We start from the raw sequence: 14977 nt of genomic DNA on the forward strand, positions 1-14977 counted from the left end.
GACATTCAGTGGTCTGTCAACCAACCGGTGACAAAACAAATCAATGAAAGTCTACAAGCGGTTGGAACCGGCTATCTGGAAGCATTGAACAAATACTTTGATGAGTTCAGACGCAAGATGAGCCAAAGGATAAGAATATTCAGTGATTTAATCAAAAAGTATGAGGAAGACATCTGCTTCACCATCAAAGTGGATGAATGCATAATGGAGGCTATTGAGCCTAGACAGGAAGAAGTAGAGCCTATGGGCGATGAGGTAATGAATGATATGTTGGACGGGTATGCTTCTACCCTAATCGCCTCACCCCTTGATTCCAAGGCAAAGAGAACTGGCACCTATTTGGAAAGGGTTACACCGGTTGCGGAACCCTCAGAAAAGAAAGGAAAGGCAGTGCCTTCAACATCGGCACTGGTTACTGGAGCCAGTCCCAAAGTGACCAAGCGGTCACCAGTTAAGAAGAAACCGGAAGTGGCACCTGCAAAAGTCTTCAAGAGGAAGCAGAAGACAAAAAGCAATACACCTGATTCAGAAGAAACTGTGTCAGAAGAACCGCCTAAGAAGACTAGGCAAACGAAGAAAAAGACAAAGAATGAACCAGCATCATCTGCACCGGTAAATATTGATATTTCTTCTTACAAACCTTTAACACATTGTCAAAGAACTATAAAGAATATTAGGAGAAAAGTGATGAATGATTTAATTGATTGTTTTGATGACTTCAATGATGAAGAAAAGGAAGAAGTTGAACAGGAAATCATTAAGTATTTGTGTGTTACTGACCTGTCGCCTTCAGAAATAAGATTTGAGACACCGGATTCTTTGTATAATTCTTTAGACAATAAATGGCACATTGCCATAGAAAAGAAACAAGAAATGAGAGAGGAAATATTTGCTCAACATTTTCCTGATGTATCAAATTCAAAACTTTTTGAAGTTATGAATAAATACAAAGGCCTCTTCTTCATGAGAAGAAGAAGACTCCTATTACTAGAAGAAAAGGGTCATGAAGTAATCAAGGATACACATACTCATGCTCAAGAAGCTCTTAAGATGCATCAAGTGGCTGAAGCCAACAGGAAAGCTGAGCAAGAACCGGAAACTGGAAAACCGGATGTGTATAACAGTGAAGAAGAATCGGTCACAGACCAAATGGACCCCATTGATGTTGATGCCTTAGATGGTGAAAATGTTACTTAGGGCATACCATCAGAAGGAACAGGACAGGAGAAGCAGGCAGAAGAAGAAAAGAAGCATCGGGAAGAGGAAAAGAAAAAAAAGGCAGAGGATAAGAGAAAAGGAGAGGAAAAGAAGAAAGAGGAAGAGGACAAGAGAAAAGAAGAGGAGAAGAAGAGAAAAGAAGAGGAAGATAAGAAACAAGAGGAAGAGAAGAAACATGAAGAGGAGAAGAGGAAGAAGGAAGAGGAAAAGAAAGAAGAAGAGAAGCGGAAAGAGGAAGAGAAGAAATAGGAAGAGGAGAAGAGAAAGAAGGAAGAGGAGAAGAAGAAGGATGAAGAAGAGAAGAAGCAAAAAGATGAAGAGAAGAGACAAGAAGAAGAGAAAAGAAAGAAAGAAGAAGAGGAGCAAAGGAAGGCTCAAGAAGATAAGCAAAAAGCCAAGGACAAGGAAGCAGTGAAAAAGAGCACACAGGTGGAGACTCCAATGGCAATCAGTAGTCAGGCTAAACCGACTGACATTACCAGTCCTATTGACCTCCAGTCTACAAATGAATCAGAACTGTTGCAGAGCATTAAGCTTGCTCAAGAGAGATTGGATGCTCTAAGAAGGAAAAAGGAGGAAGATGTTATCCAAGTTGTGATGGACACTCTTACCGGTTTGATACCCGGTACGAACCTTCCCAGTACCGATTCCTCACTTGCACAATTGAAGCTTCTATGTATAGTTGTAGAAGACCTGATACAAAGCCTGGAAGAGGTCGCAGAAGCAAATGCCAAGAAGGAACATCAAAAGGCTCTGGACACTGCCTTGGTGAGAAAATTAACAAAGCTCCGGTCTGATCTTCAGAAGGCACATAAGGACATTAGACATACAATGGATGAGGGCAATCTACTACTCAGCAAGATTTGCCAACCTCAGTTATTCTATGATGATGTGCTCACTCAAAAGGACAAACTGCAATCTGATATGCAGTCATTTATTAGCACCTTCAAGATGCCATATGACTCCTTCTCCACCTATGGATAGACTATTCACCGGCTTCAACTGCAGTCAGCAAGACTAGAGGTAGAGATAAGCAACCGGACATGAAATTTGTAGGAACTTCAACTAGTCCTACTGCCAAGACTGCCAATTCTCTACAAGTGCTATCTAAATCTCGATGCCCTAATGGTCACTCAAGAGATGAGCACGATAGATGCCATGGAAGAACAGGTCTCCTAGATGCAGACAGAGAAAGAGGTGGCTACCTCCCTACTTGACTCATGGTCCTTATCCATGAAGCAATTTTTGCAGGACTTTAAATCAATTTTTGACAAGTTTTACTCATTACTGTCATAAACACTTATTTTATACTAATGACATAGGGGTTAGTCTACAATATTTTTTTTAATCACTATTGGCAAAGGGGGAGAAGTATATAAATTTTGATGTTTTGATGTATATTTTCATATTATTTCTGTTAAGGAGTAGTATACATTGCTTTTTCAAAAAAGGGATAGTGTATATGCTTAGGGGGAGTAATTTTGATTATGGAATATTCTTTATTGTAAAACACTTAGATGTCAAAATTTTCCTAAGTGTTGCCATCAATGTCAAAGGGGGAGATTGTTAGCATTTTTTATGATTATGTTGTGATTGTCATTGATGGACACACACTTGCTATGAGATCACTTTTTGTATGTATGAGTTAAAGCTCAACCGGTATTTGTTCCAACCGGTATGATGTATTATAGTCTTTAGACTATCGGTGTTTTGCAGAAAGTGTTTACCGATCTGGAGCGGTATGAAGACCCCAAGCGGCTCGAGGATCTCAAGCGATACGAAGGAACGAAGGAGCACAACTCATATTTCCTAGTCTTCATTTTGTCAAACTGGAAACTGGTATTTTGCTTAAAGCGGTCTTCTGTATGAATCGGTAATACTCTGTGATGAATTACCAACCGGCATTTTGTGATGAGTTACCATCCACTGATTGTTTGGCGATGCCGACACTTTAACGGTACTTTTTGTGTCGTGTTACAGAATATGTCTAGATGCATTGAACCTAGGAAATTGTATTGTAATCCTATTGGACTGACATGAAATCAGATTCCTTTATAAGGACACCATGTCTAGGGTTTTAGGTTATTGCTAGGGTTTAAGGTGGTTGAAGAGTTTTTGTAAGTGCGAACATAGAAGAGAAGTTCAGGTATGTGAAAGAAAGTAGAGAGTGAATGTGTTGAAGACTGAAGTAATGCTGGAATGCATTAGGAACGAGCTATCAAGGATCTAACCAAGCAATCTGTGCTATTTACTAGATCACTCACTTGTTGATTACTCACATCTTCGACTAGTCTGAAGCCCTTAACCGGGTAGGCCCAAAAAGCCTTTTGTAAAACCTCTAACAAGGTGGTTCACATCTGTGAATCTAAAATCCTCTAGCAAGGTAGTCTTTAATCGGACTTATCTCCTAACAAAGATTGAGATTCCTAACAGGATCTGTTCTGGTAAAGAACATTGTATGACCTTAACCGGTCTAGTTCCTATTCTGCAGATAGTTACTTGTGAGTTTCATCTCACCGTGGTTTTTCCCATTTGGGTTTCCACGTCAAAACCTCTTGTGTTATGGTGTTTGTGCTCCTATGGATGAATGCATTTTTTGCTATTTGGTTTGCATGTGCACTAACTGGTTTGTTTGCTAAACTGTGTTACCAGTTTACTGCTAGTCTAGTAAAGTGTTTAAGTACAGTAATTTTTGGCATACTAATTCACCCCCCCTCTTAGTATTCATCAGACCGATGTCGCTGATTGCTGCCGTGTGAACCCGTCGGATCAATCTTCTATGTCGGCCTCATATATCGGTTCCTAGTTTGTCGGTTCCCTTGTCTGTCGATTGCTAGTTCCTTTGTATGTTGGATGACTTGAATGTCGATTGTCAAACAATGAATACCAGTGAGTACCGGTTAAGTGTCCAACCCAAAATGGTGTGTGTTGATATCAATGACAACACAACTAAACTGGATGAGTCTCAAGTGCCAACAATCTCCCCCTTTGGCATTGATGGCAACACTCATGTGAAAATGGATCGTTGAAGTGTTGTTTTGATTCCTCCCAAAAATTGATGACCAAAACTGACCCTGCTCCCCCTGAGCTATACATTACTTCTTATTTCCCTTAATATTTTTCACATCAACCTCTCCCCCTTTGACATCAATGACAAAGTCGGGGTAAATGAATAAAGAATGAAAGAATGAACCCAAAAATGTGTTTACCGGATCTAGATGAGCTTTAAAATATCTGGGTAAGCACCCTTCAAAAATCCTAAGCAAGTATCCCAACCGGTTTTCAATGTTCCCAAAATAGATACAAACCCATTAAGAATGTATGCATGTAGTTCTTCTTTTGTTAGCTCTGTCAGTGTGGGTTTATTCATCAATTCTATACTTTCTTGCTTATGACGTAATAGAGTATTCAACTGGGACTCACTAACCCTCTCAATTCCCTTGCTCTCCGGACTAGCCTATCCATGTCTTTCTCCAAGGCTGAAATCTCAAATTCGATAATCAAAATTTGACCATCAATGATGTTGGTCAATGACTAAGTGTCATCAAAATTGTTAGCTAGATGTTCCAACCGGGCCTTTGCCGCTTTTATTTTTACCTCCAAGGCAGTTGTAAGTTTGTTAGTGTTAGTACAAGACCTATATATACAACTACACTGATTAAGGGCCTCATCAATCTTTGTTAGTTGCACTATCATCTTGGCCTTGTCTGATGTGATCATATTGTCACAGGCCTTCCTAACTGCATTGTACCTTTCTATTAGTTGTCGGTTTGATATATGTTGAAGAGTTTTAAACTCTTTGGAAATGTGCTTTGTCGAACCTTTCATTTTGCCGAATGGGCTTCCAAACTGATCTACCTTATATTCTGGCACAAGCTGCTACAAAATTGGGATAGTCTGCTCAATAACTTGCTTGTCTTCTGACCCTTCCTTCCTTAACTTCTGAGTTGCAACATAGATCAATTCAAAACTACTCAGTTGATCAATATTCCTCTGTCCAAAATCAACTTGACCGGATGAGTCAAGTGCCAACAATGAATGACTAGACTCTCCAACCTGTTGACTGGCACCGGTGGCTTCGCCACTTGGTGTAGTTACCTGCTCAGCCTTAGCCTCTTCTATATGTACATTTGTTGTTAGAGGTTCAATATCCTCAACCTGTTTATTTCTTGTATCCACATCCATGGCCTCTATATCCGAAATGTTCTGTTCCAGTGTATATTGCTTATCATGTACAGTTTTAATGTTATTGGTCGGTTTCTCTACATGATGTACAGGTGGTTCTGTCGGAGGAATATTATCTGATAGTTTATGTTCCAAAACCGGTATATCCATACCCAATATACCTTTCCCCTTATCATCTATCGGGATGTCTAGAGTGTTAGACTTTGGAGGGACTTCCGGTGATGTAAAGAATCCAGGTTTATCTACAAAGAATTTTACCCATGCCTCATGTGTCTCCTTAACTATTTCATTAACTCTACCCACCATGAGACTCGCATGTCGATGTCTGCTCTGGAAAATTGTTTTATTTGCATATTCCAGACACTTCTGCATCTCATCATCAGTTATAGCACCACAAACAGTTAATAGCTCCTACATCTTTATATGTTTATCCTCTTACACTGCAGATAACCTCCTAGCATCTAGTTTATTGTACAGGTCTGCCGGTATTTTCTTTTCTATCTCTATTAATGCCTTCTTATATATGTCTAAATATAATAAATCTGCTTCCTCTATCTCATCCTTCTCTTTGTCATCCATATGTATATCCATCACTCAAAATTCCATCTTTAGTTATCTGGTCTATTAACTCAACAACAGAGAGGAATAACTTTGATACCTTTACCGGATTCCAGGGCCACATCAATATCGAATTTCTTCTTCTTACCGGGAGTGGGAGTGGTTCCTTTTACCAGTTTCCTTTTCTCCATAGGTTCCTCTCCTTCACAGGTTTCTTTGCTGGTACCGGAGGAGTCACCTTTGTTTTCTGTTGTTTCTTTTCCTCAGGTTTCTTCCTCTATATCCTCATGTATGTCTTGGGGATCTTAGAGGGTTCATCTTTTGTGTCAGAACTGGATGCAATAGGGGTAATGAATGTTTCCGGTTCCTTCCTCTTTAGTGCACCCTTGCCGGTTGTAGCTACTGGTGGAGCCTGAACTGCTATTGGAGATGACCCTTCTGCCAGTCCAATGATCTGTTTGATTTCTCATGACATCTTCTGCACAGCCTCCCCAACTCTTTTTATCTTTCCTTCTCTCTTCTTCTGGCTAAAACCAATTTCTACTTCTACTTCCTTTTGCTTGGCAGTCCCAAAAGCTTTCTATGATTCATCAACTAGGGCATCGATGAGAGTCTTGGCATATAAATCCAAGATCTGAGCATCTACCTCATAGCCCATCTCTATAATCCAAAATTTCCTTGGTTGCACTACCTCCATCAGTGTTTCTTCCTTCTTTACCATAAAACAGATTTCAGTTGAATATTTATCTACAATATGCTTTGGGATTTTTTCTCTTTGCTTCATTGATTTCTGAAAAGATTTGAAATATCCCCACAAAACGAAGTCTCTATCCTTGTCTAATCCAATGTTTCTTATGGCATCTTTAATTTGCTTTCCTACCGGTATATCAAATGCCCATTGTGTCTTACTGGATCCTGGCATCTCATTCAAAAAGAAAAGCATCAACCAAACAACAAGGTTTCCATACTGGAAAACACCTTTCTTTTCACCCTTAATCTTCCCTAAGTTCAAAATTAACTCATCGCACATCCATTGACAAAGATCATACTTTTTATTCTCCTTAATCATATCATGTGCACTATAAATGCATGACCTCGAAATAGAGTTCAACTGGTTTGATTGGGTTATCTTGTAACTGATGATCATGCTTGCAAATTGGACTGCTCTATCTTTGATAGTGCTTATCCTCATTGACCGGTTATCGAATGTTGCACCGGTTAACTTCTCCACCTCATTGTTAGATATTTTCTTATTTTCGAGAGTCTGACCAGTCTGGGGCAAACCAATGATTGCACGAATAGCCTCCTTGGTGATCTTGTAGAGCCATTCTAGCCACATGAATTCCCCATGGACTGGGCTCAACACATACCGGATCATTTCAGCATCTCCAAAATGTCAGTAAAACCCTGATCCTTCAAAACTTGAAATTTCGGTTTCATTGTTCCATCCTGGTTTAGCAAGGTGCTCAAATACATTATTTTAATTTCAATAGAACCCAAATCCTCCAGAGTGCAGTGGATATACGCACGAACATCTTCAACATGCAAAACTTCGTCTGGAACTCTAGAAAACACGTCAAGTGAATCATCAACCTTCGCGATCTTAGGGCATTGCTTGAAAACCAGGCATAGACGGTCCTTGATGTCAACAACAATAAGGGTGGCCACACCTATTGAAGCAGGGGCAGATCCAGAAGCCATTGCAAACAAAAGATAGCTCGAAAACTGATAAGATACCTTGCAAACTTCTGCCAGTGAAAGTTCTTGAAGATTCGCTCGAATGCACAGGATATCGCTTGAAAGTGCTTTAGTTTGCCTGAAACTCGCTCTAAATGTTATGTGAACAAAAATGAACCAACATTTTATTTTTATTCTGCGAAACCCCTAATTTCTCATTGACATAAATGTGTGTCGGTATACTATACCGGATTCAAAATCCATAACCTCAGTATCAGAAAACCTTCAGACTGACTTCTCCAAGATCTGAAACAAGCTTTTAGACCATTACCAGCGGTAATGCAAGATATATCATTAATTTGCCTCCCCCTAAGGCTAATGTCTTAGTTACCGAATGAGCTCCCTGTCGGTGTAGGAATGTTCTGCTCTATCGGTTGAGTAACTGGATTGATTGTCTTTGACGATTGATTTTCAGATTTCCTAACCCATTTCTTTTCATGCTCCTTTCAGATATCTTCAACCTTTCCTTTCTCATCATTTCCTACTAGATTGTTCTTGCTTCTGCAGAACTTAGCAATATGTCCTATTTTGTTGCAAGCAAGTGACATTATTTTTCTAAATTGCCTTACTGGATCCTTGATCATTCCTTGACCTCCATTGATTAGCCATATGTCCAAACTTTCCACATGCATGACATCTCACATTCATTCTACAATCTTATGTCCTATGACCATACTTCTTACAATTTGAGCACTGACCGGGAACTGCATTATTATCCTGATTTGCTATATTTCTACAATTTCTTGCCATACGACCAAATTTATTGCAAACAAAACATCTACCATTAAATTTATGTGCATTGGGTTGCGTTACCAATGACTTCTGGTTTCGGTTGACAGATGGATTCTCCTCTAATCGGTTATCTCAACTTCATTTGTAGTAACAGAGCTCTCTCCATGCTCAAATCTAAGACCTCTAGTATCTCCCTTGCGCCTTTGATCCTTCAATAGCTCATCAAGCTTTGCAGAATTGGCCTTAAACTTGTCTCTGTATTCATTAGCAGTATCCAGATCTCCCCTTAGGACTCCCCTTAGGCCTGTTATTAATCTTTCCAAGTCTTTCTCATTATTTTGGGATTTCACCAATTCAGTTCTTAACATGTCATTCTCATGTGCCAACCTAATGCATTCCTCATATCTGTCTTTCAGAGATCTATCAAGATTTTCTTCATTCTTCTTCTGGTCTTCAATCTCCTTGGACATCCTCATAGTTAGGGCTTGCATTTCATTTTTCATGACATCATTCTCCTAACTCAGCTTCTAACATTGTTCTTTAAGGGCATTCTTCTCTTCATCATCCTGATTTTGTAAAAGTTCTTTCCTTCTATCTTGAATAGATGACAGCCTCTCCTGTAGGATAAAAATGAATTCCTTTGCAGAGTTCAACTCATATGGCAACTTCAAGTTCTTCATCCTTTCAGCATCATAGTCTTCAAGTGCTACTTCAAGTTGTTTCTCCATACTCATCTCCATGGATTTTGGATTCAGGATCTTCCTTAAGTTGTTAAACTTACCCCAAGGCACCAGGCTCTGATACCAATTGTTGGAACCCAAGAACACTGAGAGGGGGAGGGGTGAATCGGTGTTCTACCGGTGAAGTCAATTTTAACCTTATTAACAAAGTATTTCAGTAACCAGTAACCATGAAAGAATATAACAGCAAGTAGAAATGATGCAATCACAAGAACATACACCATAACAAAGAGATTTATACGTGGAAAACCTCAAAGAGGAAAAAACACGGTGGGATTGGTGACCCACAATATCTATCCACTAGCCAAGTGAATAAATATTACAATAGGGGCATGCACATGAAGGAAGGCAAACAGCCTAGAGCGCACTGCTCATCACAAAAGGAGCCTCATTGACTACAAACACTAAATATGGAGTTACAAACAAAATTATGAACTCAAGAAATGCATCTGCTATGTTGGATGAGTTCCGGTTAAAGCATTCATTGTACCGGTTTCCACTCTGTTCTCCCTTACCGGTATCTTACTCCGCATCCCAAACCTCTAAACCAATATCAAAGACTGACTATAGAATATTATATTCACATTATGTTGATCAAGATCGCTTGCATAATCTTACAAACCTATATCTCCTTATATTTATAAAATAACCTAATCGGACTAACTTAAATACCCTTCCCAAACATAAACATAAATGCCTTATGTCGGCTTACAATGATATTACAATATATTTACATGTCGGCCTAGACAAAAATAAATGCATTAGACTACGTGACTAATGTCGCCGATTGCTGCCGTGTGAACCTGTTGGATCAATCTCCTATGTCAGCCTCATATACCGGTTCCTAGTTTGTCGGTTTCCCTTATCTGTCAATTGTCGACTCCTTTGTATGTCGAATGACTTGAATGTCGGTTGCCAAACAATGAATATCAATGAGTACCGGTTAAGTGTCCAACCCAAAATGGTGTGTGTTGCCATCAATGACAACACAACTAAACCGAATGAGTGTCAAGTGCCAACATAGGAAGGCATGGTTGGGACATGATTTCACCAAGGCAGGAATTCTATCTCAAGTCTTTTGAAATTTAAGGTTAAAATCCCACGAATTCATGGGGAGCCCTCTTAATTGTTGTCGGTTGTTTAATAAGTGATAGATGATCACATTTCTCTTCAAATTGCTCACATAGTTTCTCACCTAAATCATCCCAGTTGTGAATGGAGTTAAATTGTTGACCTTTATACCATTGTAATGCCTTTCCTTTTAGGGATGTGGCTAGGAATCTAACAACAACATCATCCATGATATTATGGATAGAGCATAATTGGCAATATCTTGGATGTGCTCTATCAAGGTAGTGGTTGTTTCACCAGTGAAGATATGCATTTCAAGGAAACCACTGGTATACCATTTCTTTGAGCCAATACAATGGGGCTACCACCATTAAATGTGACAAACTCCTAATTTCTAAGAACTGCCATGTGAAATAATGTTTCATTTGTTTGGATGGCAAGAACACTAGACTATGATTGTCTATTGACTGGAGTAGACTAAGGTCTAGGAGATGGAGTGACAAAAACTCTGATTCTCCTTACTAGTGATGAACGTCTGTTTCTTCCTCTTGAAGTGGAAAATGATAGTTATGCGTACTACAAATTACCTTTAGAACATGCTCTTGTCTAGATCTTGGGCATGAAAATGGCAACTAAACTGGAACTAGTGTGAATATGTGCAAAATCACCACGTACTTTGCTAAAAGTCTCTTCAAAGATGAATATACTAATAGTACCACTTTCCCAACATAATGAAATCGGATCTATCTTCATATTTTGTCCCACTGGGTGTGCCAAAAATTGTTGTCATGTTAAATTGCACCTTGTTAGATATTGGGTCTAGCATTCCAATGACACAATGGAACTGACCTCAAGATGTGGAACCTTACAAATGAGGTCAGATCTCTGAAGAACATTGGCTTCCTCTCAAATCCAGATGCAAAGTGTTGATCCAACCCAACACTAAATAAACCCTTCAACTAAATCTTTTCTATTAAATTGTAGAAGAAAAGGGCAAGAAGAAATGCAATAAATGAAATAGGTGGTGATGCACCTAAATTAGAGTTGTTTCTTCCTGCTCATTAAAACTTAGAGAATCAATCAAACTACTAGAAAAAACTTACACAGTTCTCTATTATACTAGTTCCTAGGGGTGACTATGAAGGTTAGGGTTTGACAAATGCTAAAGGGGAAGAGAGGTTCCATAGTTAGCCTCTATAAACAAGATTAACATAGCACACATCTTAATATCAAAAACATAGCACACATCTTGGAAGTAATAAAACAATCATTCAACAAGAAGCTAATGAGCTTTTACACAACATATTCCAATAGTGAAGAGGTAAAATGATAGTTTCTATTCATTCAGAGGCTTAGAGCCAATTTACAATTGTAATAAGTGCTAAGGTAAATGCATGTATCTACAAGAGAAACTTCAAAGAACCCTTACAATGAGCACAAAATTGTCTTTTATTTATCTACTAAGCCCAAAAAAAGATTGTGCATGAGAATGGGCAAAAAACCCCAATTTCCTATGAAACCAATCATATGAAAACATGTTTCCCTCAAACTTGAACTGAAAAGGAGAGGAAAACATCCCTAAAACCTTAGCCATGCCCCTACATTGATGAATCCATGGAAGTAGTGCAGAAACCCCTATGAAATCAACTACAAAAAATACAACAAGAATGGCCCTCTAACAATTAGGAGTTTACAATACAATAAATGAGCATGGGCCTCATATACTTGCTTAGATCCATTTAAAAAGGCATTTAAAACCCTTGATGTACCTCCAAAAATCAAGCTTTGGTAGTTGTGGGAGCCATTGCAGCATTAATGGCGATTTCTAGATCAAAACGTGAAAATTTGACAAAAACATCTTGACATCCTTGGGGAAGCCGAAATCCCGTAGAGACCAAAAAACGGAAGAAAGGGAATAGGGAACCCAAAAGGATCAAGGAAATTTGGACTTGGTCCAGACATCCTTGGAGAACCGGAAATCCCCTAGGAACAAAAAATGGAAGAAAGGGAACGAGGAACTGTTGATGTGTTTTTCATGCACATGCGAACACAGAATAAAATACCTAAAGGTACCTTATCCTCTCTTGAGCAAAGTTTCCTGACTGTTGAAGATCTCGCCGAAGGATCAGTCGAGGCAACTCCAAGGTTCTTGTATGTAGGTTCTCTACTCGTGGATAAGCTCTCTGTGGTATGATGTGATTTTGCTAGAATCACAAGGGGACTTACACTTGATAACTGAATGTCTGATTCGCTTTGAATATTACTGGAACATAGGATTTCACTAGTCTAGATTTTGAAAAAAAAGGAAAAGGATGAGGGCGAGGAAAGGATCTAATTCTGACGCTAAGAATGTAGGAGCAATGAATAACCTTTGATGAAATTCTAACTAAGTCTTGTTTTGACATCCCAGGACCATCTCCACAAGGTTAGTGCGATCTTCGGAGGAAAGCTTTATGATGTCCATATCATCGCTACAAGCATAGACACCATCAGGGTAATGCATATCAATGAAGAAGCGACAATTGAAGTTAAGCTTAAGCTGAATGATTCCAGTTGACTACACAAGGCAAGTCTGCAATCAACAAACTGCTAGTAGTATGGATAAACAAATTTCACCATCAATCAAACACATTTCTTCCATTCATCTAATAACATGAAATAACAAATCTGAGAAGTATAAAGACCATGCAAATTGTTGAATCGACCCATAGATTTCACCATTTCTTTAATGAAGTTTACAAGTCTTTTACAACAACATCTTGGCAACAATCCTTGCCTTCTCTTCTATTCTACTCTAATTGCTATTCAATCGACTGACTATTCACTATTAACTAACTATTCACCTTCTAACTACTGACTAACTATTATTCTTTACAAATGAAGAGCTAGGACTTGTATAGCGCCCTCGATACAATTCAATGGCTTAGATCAACTTGAAATCAATGGCCGAGATTTTACAATGAAAACCCTAATTAGGGTTTGTTACAACAAACTCAATTCTGACCAATGAAATAATTGCATTATTTGGACACATGTCTTCTTTGGAATATTCGACCAATGGATAACCGGGGTAGGTACATCGAAGTTTGTGTCATCTTTGAGGAGTCAGGTACATTGAATCTGGACACACTGAGATGGACCAATCTGACTGGAGGAGTGATGACTAGGATGCCACCTTGTCAGACACTTGCAACTTGGTTGATGTTCAATTTGATGATGCTGAGAAGCTAACTTTAATTAACTCTTTTGAGACTATCTGCTTCTCCAATGGACCCTTTCTTTAACCTCCTTTGTCTTTGATGTGCAGGATGGATGGTGTACCTTTCCTTCAAATGTTGGACTGGAAGAGGTCGTCCTTGATGATGCTGGACTAGAGGAGGTCGTCCCTGCTGATGTTGGACTGGAGGAGGTCGTCCCTGCCCTGGCTTGGTCTTCTTTCACCTGCAAGACAAACCATAAAATGATTAAGGACACATAATATATTTATTCTAACATAGCATTTTATACCTTAAATCATCAACAAAAGATATTAAAATGAAGCTTGCTCAAGATTCTCCCCAAGGACAGGCCCTATAAGAATTTCGGCTCTGGACCCTCTGGAAGGGTCAGGAGCAAAATTTGCATTCCTGGCCAATTTAGACCTCTTTTCAACATCACCTCACAACTAGCCCTTTGATTGGCCCGAACAAGGCGAAAAATAGGAGTTTCAAAAGATTTCGCCCTGGACCCTTTGGAAGGGTCAGGAGCGAAATTCTCATTTTAGCTCAAAATTCACACTTTTGATGGTCAAACATCTTTCCAAGGTATTCCAAATAGTTTTTCTCACCCTAGTCCAGACTTAGCACAAAATTTGGAGAAAAGGATGGTTTTAGTGTTTTTCGCTCTGGACCCTTTGGAAGGGTCAGGAGCGAATTTCTTCCTCTAGCCCAAAATCATCATTTTTGGAGACCAAAATCCATTCAAGGGCAATCTCAAGGGCTTCTATCATCCTTGTCCAAGCCTGGCTTGGTCTAAATGTGAAAGGAATAAGTGGATTTTAGAATTTCGCTCTAGACCCTTTGGAAGGGTCAAGAGCGAAATTCTTGATTTGGCTCAATTCCTTCAATTTCAATGTTTCCTAGCAACTTGAAGTTATTCCTAAAGACTTATTCCATCCCAATTCACTTTAGTTTGCAATTGTCTTGTCACAAATTTGGAAAAAAGGTGGTTTTGGTGAAATTTTGCCCTGGACCCTCTGGAAGGGTCAGGAGCGAATTTCTTAATTTAGGCTTATTCCTCCATCATTTCAAGTTGAATTCACCTCAAAAGGCTAGAAAACACTTCTCCTCTCACATCCAACCCAAGTTTGACTTGATTTTGCAAGGGAAAATAGGTGGTTGAAGAATTTTCGCCTTGGACCCTTTGGAAGGGTCAGGAGCGATTTTCATCATTTGGGCCAGTTCCTTCAAACTTGATAATCGTTGGCAATTTGAAGTCATTCCTAAGGCCTTCTTTGATCATGATTCACACTAGATTTGGCATGAAACTAAGGGGAAAGATAGGTTTTGCACAATTTCGCCCTGGACCCTCTGGAAGGGTCAGGAGCGAATTTCCCTTTCTAGCCCAAAATCATAATTTTTTGAGACAACAATCAATTCAAGGACAATCTCAAGGGCATCCATCACCTTGGTCTAGGCATGGCTTGGTACAAATTTTGGAGAAAATGATGGGTTTTAGGATTTTCGCTCTGGACCCTT

This window comes from Cryptomeria japonica, chromosome 7, assembly GCF_030272615.1.
Source record: "Cryptomeria japonica chromosome 7, Sugi_1.0, whole genome shotgun sequence".
Lineage (NCBI taxonomy): Eukaryota > Viridiplantae > Streptophyta > Pinopsida > Cupressales > Cupressaceae > Cryptomeria > Cryptomeria japonica.